We start from the raw sequence: 20,540 nt of genomic DNA, 5'->3' as shown, positions 1-20,540 counted from the left end.
TCACCCTTATACTTCTAATGATGAGAATTGGTAGGAGCACTGCTTTCTAAAAATATGACAAAAAAATCAAAATCTTAAGTGTTTTAATTGCAGTAGAAAGGGTCATCTGAAACAGGGGTAGGAAGGTGCTCCTAGAGACAATGTTTATTCTAGAAATAATTCAAACAGAAGGTCCCAGCCTTCTGGAGTATGTGGAAGGTATGGCAAAGGCCAACATTGGACTAATGAATGTAGATCAATAAGGGACAGGCAACATAATGCTTTGCCATTGGGAAATGCCCTGTGGGGCTCTTGCAGGCCCCAATATCAAATGTAGTTCAATCATTCCCTGCCATCATTGGGGAAATCCTCCACAAAACAATTAAATGATTTAATGTCTGTTGTTAAAAAACATACTGATCTGGATGCCAGAACAGCTTTAGACAATAAAACAAAATTTCCAGGAGAAACCATAAAACAAATATTTTGGCAAACTTCTATAAATGATGAAAGACCGAAGTTAAAAATATTAACAAATGAATATGGAAACACATGAGCTATGAACCAATGGCTGGGGAGGCCCCAACTGGACCAGGCCCTCTGGAAAAGTGAGACAGTTGATTGGCTTGAACTGTTTGGGAGGCCCCCAGGCAGTGGGACCAGGTCCTGTGCTTAATGCATGAGTTGGCTGTTTGGAACCTGGAGCTTATACAGGGATGCTTGGCTCAGCCTGGGAGGAGGGCACTGGACCTGCCTGGACTGAGTCTACCAGATTGATCTCAATCCCCAGGGGAGTCTTTGCCCTGGAGGAGGTGGGAATTGGGGGGGGGGTGAGCTGGGGTGAAGGTGGGAGGGGAGGGGGGAGGACAGGGAAATCCGTGGCTGATATGTAGAAGTGAATTGAATTATAAAATAAAAAAATTATTAAAAAAATATGAACAAATGGCATCAAAATATTGAATAATTGCTCAGTCCTTGGAATTCTCCTGTATTTGTTATTGAAAAGAAATCTGGAAAACAGAGAATGGCAACAGATCTAAGAGCTATTAACAAGGTGATTCAACTACAGAGTGTGCGAATGAGAAAGGAGGAGGGCGCTACAGGTGATGGCACTGCAGACACCATTATCATTTGTTTCTCGGCTGCACAGACATTGCCACCATGCCCATCTCCCATTCGATTTTGGCCTATTGGTGTATCCATTTCATTCAAGAAAATGGAGACAGAGCAGCCAGAAGAAACCTTCCCCGACACTGAAACCAATGGTGAATTTGGTAAACACCCTGCAGAAGACATATGGAAGAGGAGCAAGCCTTTAGAGATCTAGAAATACTGATGAGATGTCTGAACTGTGCATTTTGCTTCAGAGCAAGAATGCTGGGGCAGTGACTGGAAAAGGAGGCAAGAATATTAAGGCTCTCTGTACAGACTACAATGCCAATGTTTCAGTCTGAAACAGCAGTGGCCCCGAGTGCATACTGAGTATCAGTGCTGATATTGAAACGATTGGAGAAATTCTCAAGAAAATCATCCCTACCTTAGAAGAGGGCCTGCAGTTGCCATCACCCACTACAACCAGTCACCTCCCACTCGAATCTGATGCTGTGGAATGGTTAAATTACCAACACTATAAAGGAAGTGACTTTGACTGCTAGTTGAGACTGTGGATTCATCAAAGTCTGGCAGGAGGAATTATTGGCATAAAAGGTGCTAAACTTAAAGAACTTCAAGAAAACACTCAGACAACAATCAAGCTTTTCCAGGAATGCTGCCTTCATTCCACTAACAGAGTTGCTCTTATTGGAGGAAAGTCTGATAGGGTTTTAGAGCGCACCAAGATCACCATTGACCTTATATCTGAGTCTCCCATCAAAGGACATGTACAGCCTTATGATCCCAACTTTTATGATGAAACCTATGATTATGATGGTTTTACAATGATGTTTGATGACCATCATGGACTTCCTGTGTGATTTCCTATGTGTAAAAGAGGTAGTTTTGACAAAATAACTCCTCAGGGTGGGTGTCCCCTGCCTCCCTCTAGAAGAGATTATGATAATATAAGCCCTCATTGAGGAACTCCTCTGCCTCCTCCTGGTTGAGGTGGTCGTGGTGGCAGCAGAGCTCAGAATTTTCCTCTTTCTCCACCACCACCACCCTGAGGGGGAGATCTAATGGCTAGTGACAGAAAAGGAAGGCCTAGAAACAGCTATGATGGCATTGTTGGGTTCAGTGCTGATGAAACTTAGGACTCTGCAATTGACACATAGAGTCCATCAGAATGGCAGATGGCTTATGAAACACAGAGTGGTTCTGGATATGATTATTCCTAAGCAAGGACGTCATGGACCTATTATTACCACACAAGCAACTATTCCCAAAGATTTGGCTCAATCTATTATTGTAAAGGTGGTCAGGAAATTAAACAAATCTGTCATGAGTCAGGAGCATCAATCAAAATTGATGAGCCTTTAGAAAGATCTGAAGATTGGATCATTACCATTACAGGAGCACAGGACCAGATACAGAATGCACAATATTTGCTGTAGAACAGTGTGAAGCAGTATTTTGGAAAGTTTTTCTAAGACTAGTGAAGAACTGAAGGAGTCCTGCATCTTTTTTTCTATTTGCTTCTTTTTAATAAGCCAACATCCCTCTGCTTCATAGGTGTTCTACATTTAAGGTGTAGAGAAATCTTTGCTGTTCAACGGATGTAATGTTTTACTTCTTTACAAACAAGATTGGGGGAAGGCATGCAAAAACTAACATTGAAATTTTGAAACAGCAGCAGAGTGAGTGAATTTTATTTTTTGTTCATTGTTGGTGGTTTTTTAAAAATTCCCCTGTGTAATGATTGTGAACACCTTGCTTTGTGGTCACTTGTAACATTGGGGTAGTGGGACAGGGAGGAAAGTAATAGTCCACATGTCCTTGGCATTTGTTCAGAGCAATGTGCAAAATGTAATGCTCTTTTGTAAGAAACGTTTTATGATTTTTTAAAATAAATTTAGTGAATCAAAAAAGAAATAAGGTGACTCAGCCAATAGGCTCTTAATGGCCTGGAATTTCCCTGCCTTCTCTATTACCTAAAGAATAGTCTGTTACAGTTAATGATTTAAAAGATTGGTTCTTCACTATACCTTTACAAGAAAAGGATAGAGAAAATTTTGCCTTCACAGTACCTATTATAATAATTCTCAGCCTGTTAAGAGATATCAATGGAAGGTTCTCTCACAAGGGATGTTAAACAGCCCCACCTTGTGTCAATATTTTGTATGACAGTGATTGGAAATGATTCATGTACAGTTTCTTCAATATATAATTTACAATTATATGGACAATATCTTATTAGCTGATTCAAATGTCAATACTTTAGAGAAAATGTTTGAAGAAGTAAAGAAAGTTTTGCCTTGCTAGAAATTACAAATTACTCCTGAAAAAATACAAAGAAAAGATTCTATTAATTATTTAGTATATAAGATGGGTTTACAGAAAATTCAACCACAGAAAGTATGAATCAGGAGACATCAATTAAAAATCCTTAATGACTTTTAAAAACTGCTGCGAGAAATTAACTGGCCATGGCTTACAATTGGATTAACAAATCAAGAATAAGTGATTTATTTCAAACCCTAAAAGGTGATAAGGACTTAAATCATCCAGAAAAAAAAATTATTAGCAGAGGCTGAGGAAGAATTGGCTTTGGTAGAACAGAAATTACAGGATGCACATGTGGATTGCTTGGATCCAAAGCTTGGTTGTGTTTTAGTTATTCTGCCTTCTACTCATTCTTTCACAAGATTTCTGATGCAAAGAGAGAATAATGTCTTAGAATGGATATGTTTACCATACAAACAAAGTAAAAAATTAAAGAGCTACATGGAAAAAGTTTCTGAATTGATTCTTAAAAGAAAATTGAGACTTTGTCAGTTAACAGAAATAAGTCTAGCAGAACTTGTGGTACTTTTTACTAATGTTGAAATTGCTTCATTATGGGCAGAAAATGAAAATTGTCAAGGAGCTTGCAGTAAGTTTTTGGGGGAGATAAGTAACAAATGTCCAAAAGCAAGAGAGTTCAGTTTATAAAAAATAACTAATTGGATTTTACCTCATACAGTAAAAGGTACCCCTATTTCTGGAGCCCCTACATTCTATACTGATGCAAATGAATTAGGAAAGGAAGGTTAAAAGTCAGAAAAAATAAGTAAAGTGGTTGAAAGCCCTAATGATTCGATTCAGAAGTCAGAATTATATGCTATTCATATGGTAGTATTAGATTTTTCAGAACCTCTTAATATAGTTACTGACTCTCAATATACAGAGTTGTTTTACATATTTAAACTGCTGAATTTATTCCAGATGACTTTGTTATTTATTCAGTTACAAGAAATAATCAGGAATAGAAATCATCCCATATATAACACATATTGATACCATACATGTCTACCAGGATCTCTAGCACAAGGTAATAAGGACATTCATCAACTATTGGTAGGAAATGTGCTAGAAGCCTCATGAAAAATATCATGTCAATAGCAAATGTTTGAAAAAGGATTTTTCCATCACTTGGCAACACACGAGGAAATTAGAAGAAAATGCCCTACTTGTTTCTTGTATAAACAAACTCCACTACCTGCAGGAAGTAACCTAATGGGTACTCAAAGAAATAGAATTTGTCAAATGGATATGTTTAATTTTTCAGAGTTTGGAAAATTAAAATATGTATACCATACCATAGCTATATATCTACACACACACACACACACACACACACACACACACACACATATATTCAGGATTTCAATGGGCAAGTGCTTTGAGTTCTGAAAAAGCTGATTCTACTCACATATTTGTTAGAAGTTATGGTCATAATGGAGATACCTGTACAAATTAAGACTGACAATACTCTAGCATACGTCTTTAATAAAATGAAACAGTTGTTTTGCATATTACAACATAAAGCATATTACAGGTATCCCACACAATCCTACAGGGCAAACAGTTATAGAAAGATCAAACTCTAAAGTATATGCTAAATAAACAAAAATGGGTAACAAAAACCCCAAGAAATAAACTGTATAATGCTCTATTAACTTTGAATTTTCGGGAGGCAGAGCCAGGCGGATCTCTGTGAGTTCGAGGCCAGCCTGGGCTACCAAGTGAGTCCCAGGAAAGGCGCAAAGCTACACAGAGAAACCCTGTCTCGAAAAACCAAAAAAAAAAAAAAACTTTGAATTTTCTCAGTGCCAATGAGAAAGGAATAACAGCTGCAGAGAGATATTGGATAATAGAAAAAAGCTACTTAATTAAATCAGCCTGTGTACTTTAAAGATGTGCTGACCTCAGAATGGAAGCCAGGATATGTGTTACATTGGGGAAGAGGTTTTGCTTTGGTTTCCACAGGAGAAGAAAAATTGTGTATACCAACAAGATTGATGAAGAAAAATTTGAACAAAAAAGCCTTCCTGATGAGGAGAGGAGATATTTAAGAGTCAACTTGGCCTAATGGTATAGTATATTTCCAGCAGAATAAAATTTCATAAGTCTCCCTTAATATCTGTTTTTGTTGCTCTTTACAACTATAAAAGGCAAATGATCTTTTTGTAATCCTAATTTAATTAAAATTTAAGCTGGTTTTGGGGTTGGAGCATGTTTGTTCCATGATAAACCCCAAGTATGCTTGTTAAAGAAAAATCCAAAATCTCTGTCTTGTGTCAGAAGAGTCACTTGATGTGGAATAGAAGAAAGCCAAAATTTAGTGACTTTACTATTGGCAATAATCTTTGGTTTTATTTTAACTATTTAAAACTTTTCATTGACATAATTAGCTCTAAATTTATAAGGCTATCCTGTGTATGACCTTTAAAATGTTTAACTTTTCAGCAGTGAAACATAACCATTCATAACAGTGTCCTTTGACATCTCTAATAGAAGACGGGGCTCTACAATGATGATTCTATAGGGACTGTGGTAATGCCATTAACAAGCACCACCCAAAGATTAGTATCAGACTACAAACTGCTCTGGACAACTCTAAAGTTGCTTGCTGAGAGGGTCCGGCCTCATAGGATACTTTAGCCAGGATTTCAGATGTTGTAGCTGGTTTTCTCAAGACTTGGCCAATATTTCAGTTTTTTCATGGTATCATGACCCCCACACAACAGGAAGTAATTTTGGGGACATGATGCCCACATTCCTATGAGGTAGGGAGAATGGTATTTGGTCAAGTGGTGGCTTATGGATGTTTGTCATCATTTATGGGGCTTGTTTATTAAGTGTTACTGGTATTGGCAAGGGAGGAAATCATACAAATGATATTACATTCAGGGATATCTTTCAAAAAGAGAGAGAGAGGAATATAGAAATGATAAGATAAAAGGGTAGATTATTGAATCTACTTTAAATAATAAGGTAGATTATTGAACCTTCTATAAAGTGAAATAACAACTATTAACCTCAAGTACTTTGTATTTATAAACACTTTGGTATATTGATACAAATTTAAGGTTATTTTTGTTACAACACATTATATATATATATATATATGTGTGTGTGTGTGTGTGTGTGTGTGTGTGTGTGTGTGTGTGTATGTATACTTCTATTCTTGTTTAAGGTATTGTACCTATGCAAATCATTTTAAATGTAAAGTTCTAGTTTTTGAAAGCTATTATTATAAACTATATAGGATAATCAAGAAACATAGGTTAGTAGTTAGTCATTTATAACAAACAAATTTGTGGATATGTTAGATATGTTTCCAGATCATATAGAGATATGTTCTAGATAGATAGATGGTCTTCAAACCTTTCAAAGACCTACAGAATATGGCATTTTTAAATGTTTTGTTAACTTGAGGCTTTTCTTGACAGTGAGACACATCTGTGCCTGGCAATACCAATTTACTTCAGAGATGATGGGCATCAAAAAAACTCCTTATGGAATTTGCTTGCAGAAAACTGCTCTTACCTGAACAGATTGAGAATATGTTGTGTAAACTAGACATGCAGGACCCATAGGAAAGTGACCACTGAACTTCATCAAAACAATGTGGGATGGTCCTTCAGGGCTCTTCTTCACAGAAGAATCTGTCAGACATTCTGCAGAACACAGAGAAAAATGACTGATGAACTTTGCCAATATAGGCAAAATAGTCTTTCAAATTTCCTGCTTCACTGAAAAGTCTTCCAGATACTCTAAGCCTGTAGGCTGAAGATGGATACTCCAATGTTACAGAGGAACTTTGGGTGACTGTCCAGGCAGCCAGCTGTCTCTGTCATTTCTAGAATTTTGGAAGTTGCTTGCAATGCACTTCCTGTTTACTCAAACAATATTACATCCTTCTGGAGCCTTTGATGGAGCTGAAGACTAGATGGTCATAGTTGCAGTTTTCCTTAGGTATGATAGAAAGTAAATTAGATATAAAATTTTGGATTCACAAAGATAGGATAGATTATGGAGTATTTTCTTTAAATTTTCCAGACACAAATGAACTGGAATTCAGCACATTGTGAATGTAATTTTTAGTTGATAATTGTTCTTGTATACAGTTTTACTATGTTAAAGTTAAAACCTTTCATTTTTGTTTAAACAAAAAGAGGAAAATGTGGAATATTACTTTAAATTGTGTTGCATTTGTTCCTACTGCTTTTGTTAACAATGCAAAGATGTGTTACATTTGTTTGATTAAATAAAATTAACCTGCAGGCAGGAGGCTGAATTAGCAAGTAGCTAACAAGAAGTGGCAAGGAGGAACCATGTATCACTGGGGTTCTTAAGGGGTGGCTGAGCAGTAGGATGCAGGTTTTTTGGAAGACACAAGCAAAGGGAGAAGTTTAGCTACTTGCTATTCAGTCTCTCTACATTATCAGAATTCCACCTCAGTCTTTGAACCATGAGTTCTTTAGAGGGATAGAGATCTAGATAAAATTTCCCTTAATAGCTTTGAAAGAGTCAGTGTCTGAAGGAACAGAATTCCCTCAGGCTGTGTTCTTTGCATCCAAACCACTGTGGGTAGCAGCAGAATTACAGTCACTGATTAGGACAGCAGTTGCTTAAGGGGAAGTCACTTTAAAAAATAAAAAACAGTCAACAATATGTCTTGGTTTCTATAAGGCAATTAGAAGGGCATAGAGTTGCTTCTTTAGAAGTCTCCCAAACAGTTCCTGAAGACCATTATTACTATGTCAACAAATCCTTTATCTCCTTATGAACCAGGATTGCTCCTTGTTTCAACAGGTACAATAATTTCTTTCTCCTGAAAATGAGTTTGACTTTTGTGATTTTAACATGATCAAAAGAGTGCAGCAGAAATGATACTTAATAACTTCTGAGGCCAAATCATATGAATGAAGCATTTCAGTTGTCACCTGGTCTTTTGGCATGTTAACTCTGAGAAATCCAAACACCATATGAGATGTTTTAAAAGTCTCACGCTTTAAAGAGACCCAAACTAAAAATATTGTGTAGGCTAGACAGAGATTGTACAGTCCACTTCTGTTCCTTCTGTTTTAGTGAGAGCACCAGGCAAGTTTGGATAGAATAAGACAACTGCAACATCCTTCTTCTCCATTAGAGAATGTGTACAATACAAGCACTAGTTTCTGTGCACCTGTAGGTATATCAGTGACTCCAGTGACAACCACCTAGCTGAACCAGGCATCCACAGAACCCAAAAAAAAGAGAATATTATAAATAGTAGAGTTTCAGATATTTTTACAAAGCAAAATATTTTTACAATGATTTTATATATATACATATGTAATTTTTCATGTTTAAAAATTGTTTCTTGATTGTACTTCTAACTGTTGGTCTCTTGCCATGAGTGTGTGAAGATTCTTGTGCTGCTGAACCCCCTCTTTTACACTAATAAAGTTCATGAGACATTTTCTAGCTGATGTTTTTACTTTGTTTCTGAAATAAAGAAATATTAGTGACTTCCACTTGCAATGGGGAAACTGTGTCTATTGTAGTCAATGCACAGGATGAGACACTCTTCTTTCATTCCTCAATAAGTGAAGGGAGCTTGTCATGATTGGCATGTCTTAGTTTCAATGTCCCCAAGTTTGCACACTGGCACAGCTTTATCTGAATGGAATGGCAGAAATCACAAAGCCAGCACAGCTGTTTGACAAAGATCCAGCAAAGCTGAGCCACATGATGGCTGCCATGCCACCTTTGGTTTTCATCTCCATCTCCACCTGTTACATACTTGGGGCATTTTAATGTTTGTGCAATTTGGGGATGTTGGGTTGATGGAAAATTCCTTATGAATCACTTATACCTTTTCTCAGGAATGCTGCTTCTAAGCTTACCCACAAAAGTCCTTAACATATTATTCCCCCACACACACATACACTTTGAGAGAGATATCCTTATCTACTTGAATGTCTTCCTTATACCTTGGAGGTTGTGACACATAAAGAAGAAGCCAGAGGTCTCTTCATGAGGCTATGAGACATTCTTGACACATCTGTCCCTCTACTTACACAGGAACAAGATATTCAAAACAAAGTAAAATTAAAAAGGTCAAAAAGACCCAGTGGGCTAGAGGAGTTGTCCAAAGTTCAGATTACAAGCCGCTTCCGACTGTACACTCAGACAATTACGTAGCATACAACTCTGCCCTATGACGAGACATATTGATGAGCAAAGTGTGGAGTGGAAAGATGATAAAAGTACGAGATGTCAGGACCTCCCTCTCTTAGAAGTTATCTCATGTAGAGCCACTATAATGTCATATGACCAAAGAACAACAGAATGCCAGGATTAGACATATAGACAAATTCTATAAGGATATAAATGTGAATATTGATTGTATTATGCCAAAATTTGAATAATAACTACAGCAGTATAAGTCTGAGGATTTTTCCTGGGCACTCTGACCACTAAGAGTTAATAATACACTGCTTGAGACATGGCAAAATGCCCAGAGTGGTTGAAGATTTTGTTTTGGTCTAATGTCCTTGAAGCAACCAAAACAACCAGCCTGAGCACAGGCTGACATATGCCTCTGGATTCTCAAAAATTGGGTTATGGGGTTAATGAGAAATAATGATAACTCCGTTTATTAATGACGTCAAAACTTGAGGGAAAATAATTGGAAATGATAACTCTGTTCTGTCATAGTTTATTAATGATGACTAAAAGATGAGCAAAAGAAAGTGAAACACATGTCCAAAACCAAAAATGATGTGATCTATGTTTTGGAACATCATGAATGTATCCCTGCTAACTAAATTCTGTATAAATAAAGAAATACTCTGGCTGCTAGTCAGTCAGGCTGCAAGATTCTCCCAACCACCATGGCCTGGCTCACTTCCTTCTCCCGCCGACTTCTTGAAAGACCCTAACCCTTCAGGCTTACACCCCCAAGCCCCATGAAATAAGGAACTAAAAAGAAAACTAGTTCCAAGGGCCACCTGACTCAGCCATTATTCAACCTGTAACAATGTAACAATGTGAAAAGATTTATGTTAAAAGATGTGCTCAACTGTGACTGGGATAGTTGCAAGTGTTCCAGGAAGGACCACTGTGACCTTTGTGTAAACTCCACTCCCGCCCTGATACCCTCCCTTGAGGTTTCAGGAAGAATGTACATGCAGAGGTGACTGTACCCACTCTATGATCAGACCATGATCTTGTGAAACGAAATTGTATGGGAATTGTAATCTTATGGCTTTTGTGGGTTTTTCCTTTAAAAGCCCCCATGGGGCTGCAGTAAGATGTGGCTCTTGCTCTTAGGAGCAGAGTTTGCCCATCTGTACAGTTACTTCAATAAAAACCTCATGCTGTTGCATCAACTGGACTGGAGTCTGGGTTCTTGGGGTGCCTAGTCAAGACCCTAAACTTTTGGGGTCCAACATTCTTACACCCTCTGCAGGACCCCTCCACCGCCGGGAAATGGCTCCAGGCAGCACACTACAGTGTTCAGAATCAATCATAGACAAATGATCCAACTGTGTTCTGGAGGATCAGTGTGAGGCCAACCTGAGGTTCTCTCATGCAGAGAGGCAGCTCTTATCAGGGTATGTTTCTAAATATATAACAGAATTCCTTTTATCTCTCTGATTCAGTTAAATATGAAGCAACTGAACTGCAATCAGAAATGAGTACAGAGGATTAGATCATCACACTTCTGGGAGGATTCTTTGGAAGCACACAGCTGGTCAGTCTAGTGACTTACAGTGCCTTGAAAGATGACAGGACTATTTTGATCCCATTACTGAACAGGTTCCTGGCCAAGCCTACAGAATAATGGAATGTCCAAACTTAATCCAAAGCAGGCTAAGCCTGCCTTTTCCATGCCATCCTTCTTTGTGCCATGTAGGAATCCACCATTGTTTCTATGACCCACAGGCATTAACTCACATAAGCATAATGCATAGCTATTGCATGTATGAGCATGCCTCAGACTCCTCCATCTGGTCTCCCCTCTCCAATTGTAACATTTTGAAACCAGACAGGCATTTTCAGACATATTCCCTCTGCATTCCCACAATGCTTTTTCTAACTCTGTGAATGATGGTATCCAGTGCCATTTTATAACAGGGACTATGCGGGTCCAGCCCCTTGATAGTCCATACCCAGGGTCTAGGAAGAATCTACAGCCAGCTGATAATTTAATCTTTGATAATATGAAATGGATCTATGCACACAAAACTCCTTAGTTCTTAAACTTTATTCTTATGAGTCAGTTCTCTCTCTACACAGCTTCTATTCTGCTCTCGTGCCTAGTTCCTTTCTTGCCTGATTTGTCTCTAACTTTATCTGTTGTCCCCTCTAAGTTCTACCTTAACTCTCTCATCTTAGTTTTGTCTCATCTAGGGCCTTCTCATCTTGTTCTTACCCATCTAGTACTTTCCCATCTGGTTCTTCCTCATCTTCCATCCTGACCTCCAGTTCTCTAGTTAAAAATCCTCTCCAGCCAAAATTCTTAATATCCTCTTTTCAGTCTCCTTATACTTCAGTTACCCATCTCTCAGGTGTTCAGTTATCAACCCAAGCCATAGCAATCCTCTGGCAGAGCAAGGTCACCAGGCTTGAATTCTTATAGGGTCTTAAAAGCAGGTAATAATTTTCCTCAGGCAGTGGCCATCAGGCTTTCTTTTACAACCCAAATGAGTGCTGATGATCAGTTAGTCAAGAAGAGAATTTATGTACTCAATCTACATTCCTAGAAGTAGTTAGGTAAGAAATTAAGAGTCTATTAGTAAGGGTGTAAGGAAGGATGGTCTCACACTAAATTACAAATATTTATTTATTAAAAATAAAGCTATCAGCCTGACCTAGGAGACGGGTGTTGTTTCATTTGGCCTTGGATGCTTGATAGGTATTTTAGATAAATACACTGTTAGGAGTTCTTGGAAGCATGCATAGCATTACAAGAAAATCACTGTATGAACCAGCTAATATATATATACAAAAGCTAAAATATCACCAAGACTTCTTAAGCCATGGCTTGACCTTTGGAGAAGTCCTCGACTTTTCCAAGTAGTAGTTTTTGTGATTGTAGCTGAATTCCATTATGTTTTCCTGCATCTTGCAGGAATTTTATGTGATAGTATTATGCTCATTACACAAACATGGGATCATAATTCTACTTGCCTTCATTTTTCACTTAGTCATATATTGTGGACTTTTCCATAGGTATAAATGTTTCTTGCTGCTTTGTCTTTTCAAGACAGCTGTGCAGGACTCTACCACCTCATTCCTTTGTTGTACCTGTTTCGTGAAAACCCAGAGACCACTAAGAAGCCAGTTTCTGATGCAAACACATAGGGTCCTTTTATTCTGGTTCAACCTGGGCCTCCACATGGCAGATGGAAGGAAATGTGGCAGCAGCCATGAGCCCAGATGTAGAGAATTTTTATAGGAAAAAAACCACAAGCCTGGAATTGGCAACTTGGGATAGGGTAGAAGGGATATGGTGCAAAGTGATTTCTTGAAACCATTGGTCTAGACTTTGGGCATGAAACCATTGGGTTAGACTCTTGGCAGGGAACCACAACCTGCTGAACAGGATTATCTGGACTGCTCAACAGAATTATCTAGATATCTTCAAGGGTCATAAACTGCAGATAGGATGTCTGCAGGAAGATACTACTCTGTATCTGTTCAGAGTTGTCATGGCACATTCCTGAGGTCCTTCCTGGAACTGAGAATAGCAGGTGGTCTGAGATGGTGACCCTTCCCCTAAGATGGAGCCTGTAAAATCAAGCCTAGACCTTCACATTCCCCCCTTCACAAGTACCAATGACAAGACTCAATCATAAGTCCTACCTGTTCAGAGGTTCAAGGGTACTGGGATCTAAAAAACATTAGCTAATGGATTTTTCTAGGGCAGTGACATCTGTATCTATTGACATTCTTAAGTCCCTGTAGTTCTGATCTTTGGGTACAATCAGATTATAATCTTATATAGTACCTCTTTGGTTCTTCATAAAGAAGGTCAAGTGTCTTATCTTATTGCAGAACCATTTCAGTTAATAAATTTATCAATTGACAACTCTGAAACTGTTTTCCTAGTATGTCAATGAGCATTTACTTGGCCATCTTGCCTTTATACCAGGGAGTTTTCTTTTGAGCCAAAATTTCAGCCTTTTCTGAACAGGGAACATGGGATGATGTATTCTCTTTTGGAACTGCTTCGAGTTGGCATTGGGGTGCTGTTCTCATGGTCCCAAAAAGGTTGAAAGGCTGGTCAAAGGCTGGGCAATGGGCATCTGTCAGAAGCATGTGGCTATTTGACCCTGTAGAGACAGGGAACAATCACGTTGGCTGGGCTGGTCCACGTCATCTTTTAGCAAGTCCAGAGCTCACAGTTGTCCAGAGCAGTATAGCCATCAACTGAAGCTTGGAGGTGACTGCCAGCCAAGTGGAAATCTGTTAAGACAAACTTAAACAAGAAATAGAAGTTAAAATTTATGAACTTAGTTGGAACCCTTAGGCCCATATCCTTAGTAATTGGGAAGAGCAGGAGTCCCAAGACTAGGAGAAAAAAAAAAATACCTTCCTTAGTTGGTATAAGCTGCACTTATCTGGGGTCCTTCCAACCTCTATGAAGTGGATCCAAGTTTTATGACTCTTTTATCCAAGTTTTTATGACTCCTCTGAGGCCTACATGAACTATCTTATAAAATGACATAAAAGCTTTAGATATATTAGTATTACCAATCTATACTGAAATCCATATTGTAGACAAAGCAGGTAATGGGTATCTGTAAAATAGCAGAAGTGGACTCATACCTTTGAGTTCCAACAAGAACTACAGATTTGGGTTAAAAGCTTGTGCATTTTCCTTTTGTCCAGAGAGCCAGGTATAAATTGGACAGAGATTTTGGCCTTGTGAGAAGCACTTCTAGGTTTATATGTAGATATATTTAGATGACATCTAAAATAAATCTTAAATGTTGAGTTTATGACTGAACAGTAAGTAGTCAGAACTCTATTAAATGTTAAGTTCTGAACTGTTATATCATAGAACAGGAGAACAATCTGAAACAATTTTCATCTTAAATCATTTTCTAAGATCCTCAAAGCTTAGAAGCTTTTATATCCTCAGACCTTTCTTAGGCCCATATTTGAACCTTTATGACTTATTTAAACTTTTATATCTTAGAACATTTTCTTTAAAATGAGCTAACAAGCTGGCTTTAGCCTTGAAGAAGGATCTGGTTGTATGATGCTGTCAAGCTGACAAAGTTATACCTAACCTAGACATCAGTACTATCAGAGATCTGAGAAGGATAAATTATTACTGAGTGCAGACCAAACAGCTTCCAATTCTATAAATAACAGGGACCAGTCCATACTCAGGTCTCCATAGCATTGGAGGCACAAGTATCAGGACAATATCACCTTCTTCCACCATCAGGCCTGTAAGGCAGATTTTTTTCTGTGGAATAGAGACATAGAAGATTGATCTTACTTTGTCCAGGCAAAAGGGTGCAATCAATTCCAGTGTCCTGCTGCTTGTCCACACTTTGAGCCAGGTCCTAGTGGTTGGTGTTGCATTGGGGCATCTTGCTCTGTGGTCAGTGTTGCCATGATCCAGGAGGAGATGTTGTGGTGCCTCATTCATAATCTTCTTTGGAGACTTTGGGTCACTGCTCAATCTGGAAGTATGTTTGAGCTTTTAGATCAACATTTTGAATGCCATATTCTGCAAATCTCTGAAGTATGAGGGCTTTCAGGTATATCTGAATAGACCAACTTTGTTTCTAGTTACTTATTTCAAGCTCAACCCTGAAAACATATGCAAGGGACTGAGTAAAGCTTATTCCTGTAATATCACATCAGTACTTACCCTGACTACAATTAAAAAACTTGATTATTTATGGCTATTTACTTATGTTCTCTAACAGTCTACAATAAGTAGCCTTAAAAACAATGATTTTTAAATTGATGCTCTTCTAGTATCAAATATGGGTTCAGTAAAGAAAACAAAACAAAATATCAATATAAAACACATATATGAATCAGTTTATCCAAATAGTTTGAGCTTAACAAACTAACAAATACAAGGAAGCTAGACAACATTCTTAAGCCTGAATATGCCTTGGGTAAGGAGAAACATTCTCCAAGTCACTGCTTCTCAGCTTTCTCAATGCTATTTCACAACTGCAGTTCTGCCATGGTTATGAATCTCAATGTAAACATCTGACATGCAGGTAGTCCTAGGCTACCCCTGTAAAAAAATTTTTTTTCAACTCCCAAAGGGTCAAGATTCATAGAGTCAGAAGCTATTTCAAGCCCTTTGCCAGACTGCTTAGGTCATTGTCTTGCTGCATCACAAGAAATGAACATCCCAGTTTCTGGTTAGTATTTGTTGCTTATGGCTGGGACCCTAATTTTTAGCCTTTTATGTTTTTAAGTCCAAATGTTAACAATATAGAGCATTTTATAAACTGAAAATGTCCTATAGCCTTATAAACTTAAATGTTTTAAAAGCTGGTCTTCTCAAATGTCTTTCTTCAATATCAACAATAAAGTACTTTCTTTTACTTTAAGGGGGAGAAAACATGGCATCACCACAATCTGTAAAAAGTAAAACTAAGCTCCAAAGTGCAAATGATCCCAAAGTTCAGTATCTGAGATTTATCCATAATTCTTTTGGCTCCTTTACTTAGATGCTTGGATGATTTTTTTTTACCCTACCCTTGGCAGCACATACATAGCCTGCCTGCTCCACTTTATTGTGGCTGGTGCTTCTGGTGATCATCACCTGGCACTGGCATTTCTAAAACTGCTAAAGTCATATATAAAACATATATATGAATCAGTTTATCCACATAGTTTGAGCATAACAAACTTAGCAAATACAAGGATTGCACCATTGCAACTAGACTCTTTTAGGAAGTCTAGCCCTGCCATACCTTTGCAACCCTCAGCTGTTCCCTATGATCCTTTCTTGTCTTAAAACCATTATCATTTTATTACATGGGTAAATCTTAAGTTACAAAGTTTAGCTGCCAAAGCAAGATAAATTCTTGTGTACAAAAATACTGAGGTGCAACTTTAATATTTATGAAATACCTTATTTATTAAACACATGTAGCCATCTATTTAAATTCTCTAGAAACTTGCTGTTGGACATTTGGTAAAGACATAAATACTTAGGTGTAAATCTCTAAGTTACCTTTTGTTAACATGAATGGATCTTTATAACCTTAGTAAAAGATGGCTGCCAGCCATGTGACTGCCCATGAGGTCATCAGCCAAGATGGAGGAAAGCCATGTGGTTGCTGTTTAAAGCATGTTTTCCTAAACAATAATTACTTGCACACATATGCACAGTTGGATCCAAGTTACATACACATACATACAGTTAAAGCTTGCTTGCATTTACACATATAGTTAAATCCAAGTCACATACATGTACACACACACACACACACACACACACACAAACACACATATATCCATCTTTAACATAAACAGTTTGCAGTAAAGAATCATCAGCTAATCTTCAAATGAAAACCAACCAGAATTAACTTTCAAATTCAGTATTTGCAGGTATTAAAAAACACAACAAACTTAGTTCACATCACACCCCCTCTGACCTTCTACAACCTTCCATGTACCCTCAGTTTATTCCTTTGATCCCTCAGACATTTACTTTATTCAAAATCTGCTTCTCCTTTCCTTTGTTAAACATAGAAACTCTTACCAAAGTCTTTCTTGTGATTTCTCTCATTAGTCTAGAATATATTGTAAAGCAACAATATTTTAAACAAGAACATAAATACATGCATACACCATAACAAGAATAACTCTAAATTTGCATCAGCACTGTACCATAGACAAGAAACTGAAGGCTAGCCTTATAACAGAGCCCAGGTAGCTTAGCAACCATAGGCAGTGACATTCCATTCCACTCTTGGAGCTAAATGTTTTTCAGTATTAGCCCCAGGGCAGGTTTTTGGAGCCCTACCCCTTAGCATGGGAGAGGAAGAGGACTGGGAAGGTACACACCATAGGGACAGAAGATTAGTGTTAACCTCAGATTTTCAAGTACAGGAGAGTAGCAGAATGGAAGAGACTCCCTGTCCCCAGCCGGGCCACAGACCTGTAGGCCACTCCTCAGCTATGACCCTAGAGGGGCAGTTAGTTCTCTACCAGCCCCTGCCCAGCTTAGGCACACTTTGAGCTCCTCCAGGCCCCTGCTGGCTCCCACCAGCTCTGGCCCACGGCTCTCCATATGGGGGCCTAGACAGAACCTGCCAGCCATGTCAGGGCCCTGCAGTGCTCAAGGTCCATCCTAGTGTCCAGCCTGGTCCCCACACAGCCCCTGGGCTGATCTGGCTGCCACCCGCACTATAATGCAAAACTTCCACCCCATGGCTCCCTGAGCAAGCAGTGGTCTGGCCCGAACCCGCCACATCTGGGCCCTGGGGTGCTCACAGCCCACCTAGCCCACTCAGAGGTGTCGAGGTGTCCCTGCAGTAACCCCTGGGCTGTGCAGCCTCTGCCTGCCAGACTCTTTGCAGTGTGTTCCCCGCCTGCTGCCTGCTGCCCGCACTGTGGTCAGAGAGCAAGGAAGCAATGGGGGAGTTCTGTTAGTCTGTCCCAGTTCAACCAAAAGAACCTCTGTCCCTTTTGCTGGCCATCCGGCCCAGGAGTCATAATGCACACACAAGGCCGGGCATAAAGCAAGTATCCATGTGGCCACACTTCTCACACATTTACACATTCATATAGGTAGGACACTCCAACAGAAATGCAAACAAAACTTTTTACAACATAAGACAACAAAACAGCTTTTCTGTACCTGGAGACCAAACTAAAAAGACTCCAGCCTCATGCTGGTCCATGGGAGCAACCCATGTCATCTATACTACAGATGTGGGGTTCTCCACCTCCACTAAATCCAGTAATGGTGTCTGAAACGTCTTTCAGCCCCTTGTGATCACAGTCTGTGGTACGTCCACCCATTTACCATTCCTGATCACAATCACAGACCTAGGCATGCCACAGAGATGAAACTGAACACAGACAGACAGACACTTCGAGACATGCTTACTGGTCAGTCAGGAACCCTCCAGTCTAGAGTCCCATTGAGTCATGGGGGTTCCCGGCCAATGCACCAAAAATGTTGTACCTGTTTCACAAAACCCCCAGAGAACACCAAGGAGCTGGTTTCTGATGCAAACACATAAGGGTCCTTTCATTCAGGTTCAACCTGGACCACCACATGGCAGATGGAAGGAAATGTGGCAGCAGCCATGAGCCCAGGTGTAGAGAGTTTTTATAGGGAAAAACCACAAGCTAGGAATTGACAACTTGGGATTGGGTAGAAGAGATAAGGTGCAAGGTGATTTTTTGAGACTATTGGTCTAGACTTTGGGCCCAAAACCACATTTGAAACCATTGGATTAGACTTTTGTCAGGGAACCACAACCTGCTGAACAGGATTACCTGGACTGCTCAGCAGGATTATCTAGATATCTTCGAGGGCCATAAACTGCTCTGTATCCATTCAGAGTTGTCATGGCACATTCCTAAGGTCCTTCCTAGAACTGAGTACAGCAGGTGGTCTGAGATGGTAAAATCAAGTCTAGACCTTCACACCATCCTGAGAGGAATAAAGGAAAATGTCTGGAGAAAACTGCAATCACTTTTTTGTAGTTACTTTTTGTTTTACTCTTTGGGAGTCTGCCACCCAGCTACCAAATAAATACACAGAGACTTGTTCTTACTTATGGATGCTTAATAACAACCTTAGCTTTGCTTGTTTCTAGCCAGATTTTCTTAACTTAAATTGCTGCTGGGGACCAGCCTCAGCAGTTTCGGGGGTCTCGAAGGGCAGGGATGTCTGGCAGGTGCAAGAAAAGACTGGGACACAGGAGTTGGTGCAAGCTGAAGAGTCTTGTCAGATCTGGAGATGTGCGTTTTCTCCTCCTGCTTCTCCTGATCTGACTCAACCCCAGTCTTTTATTGTAATGATACAAGGAAACAGGGGCTGAGAAAACTCAACAGGCGATTGGGTTCTTCACAATAGTTTCAAAAGTTCTTTTTGTAAATCAGCAAAGTGTACCCCGTGCCCCTTGACTGCACATCGAAGTTCCCAGGAAGAAAGCCAAAGCATACCAGCTTATTCTTTGGCAGGTTAATAATTATCAGAACATCTGAGCTAATCACCCCAGAGGCCATCTACTTGCAGTTTCTCAGAAAGCACAGAAGCACAAGCAATGGTTTAAGGGACCAGACTGCCAGCTTCCTCTCAGCTGATGAAGTCCTTCTTCATCTCTCTGTAATTAGTCAGGTTGTCTTCTAACTAGTTCTGGACAACTCTTGTCTTCTATCCTATCTGTATGTCACTCCATCTGCAGCTTTCTGCCACCAGCCTTCTGGGTTTTTCCATGACCTGCATAGCAGCTTTAACTCTTGCCGTTGTCACAATCTCAATATCATTTCTAATGTCATGGGAACCACTGCAGGAGAGAGAAAGAAAATCATAAAGAGCAAATAGAGTAGGAGGATTATAAGAACTAGTAATAGTTGGGTGGGTGAGAACATGACATGTATACTCCATAAGGTCTGCCCTTAGGACACAAGGGTTGTTTTCTCCCTGGCTCACAGAAGGCAGGCTTAGTAGAATATCTGGTGGGACAGGCCTGGAGGGATTGATGTCCTCATTCTCGGGTACCTCCAGCACAGATTCCACTGGCTTTTCATATGCCGCCTCCAGCAAATTACCTCATCTGTCTTTTGCCTCTGGGCTTTCACCTTTCTCTATTCTATAGACTTTTCTTTCCTTCTTACTCTGTGGCTGGCTGTATGGCTGGGTGGCTGGCCCCTGGTGTCCTCCTCTACTTCTCCCTTTCTCCTCCTCACTCTTCCTTCTTTTTATTTATTTATTTTTTGGTTTTTCGAGACAAGGTTTCTCTGTGTAGCTTTGCGCCTTTCCTGGAACTCGCTTTGGAGACCAGGCTGGCCTCGAACTCACAGAGATCCGCCTGCCTCTGCCTCCCGAGTGCTGGGATTAAAGGCGTGCGCCACCACCGCCCGGCCTCACTCTTCCTTCTTATCCTATTTTTTCTCTCTGCCTGGAAGCCCTGCCT

General features: G+C 39.5%; 1 pseudogene; it reads left to right on the top strand.

Annotated features, from left to right (window-relative positions):
- Window positions 1-1,170: 1,170 nt before the first annotated feature.
- Window positions 1,171-2,596, top strand: LOC102915331 (heterogeneous nuclear ribonucleoprotein K pseudogene; annotated as a pseudogene).
- The last annotated feature ends 17,944 nt before the right edge of the window (window positions 2,597-20,540 follow it).

Source organism: Peromyscus maniculatus, chromosome 9 (genome assembly GCF_049852395.1).
Source record: "Peromyscus maniculatus bairdii isolate BWxNUB_F1_BW_parent chromosome 9, HU_Pman_BW_mat_3.1, whole genome shotgun sequence".
NCBI classification, from domain to species: Eukaryota; Metazoa; Chordata; class Mammalia; order Rodentia; family Cricetidae; genus Peromyscus; species Peromyscus maniculatus.
The sequence above is the reverse complement of the archived record's forward strand: the minus strand, read 5'-3'. Positions and strand labels throughout refer to the sequence as shown.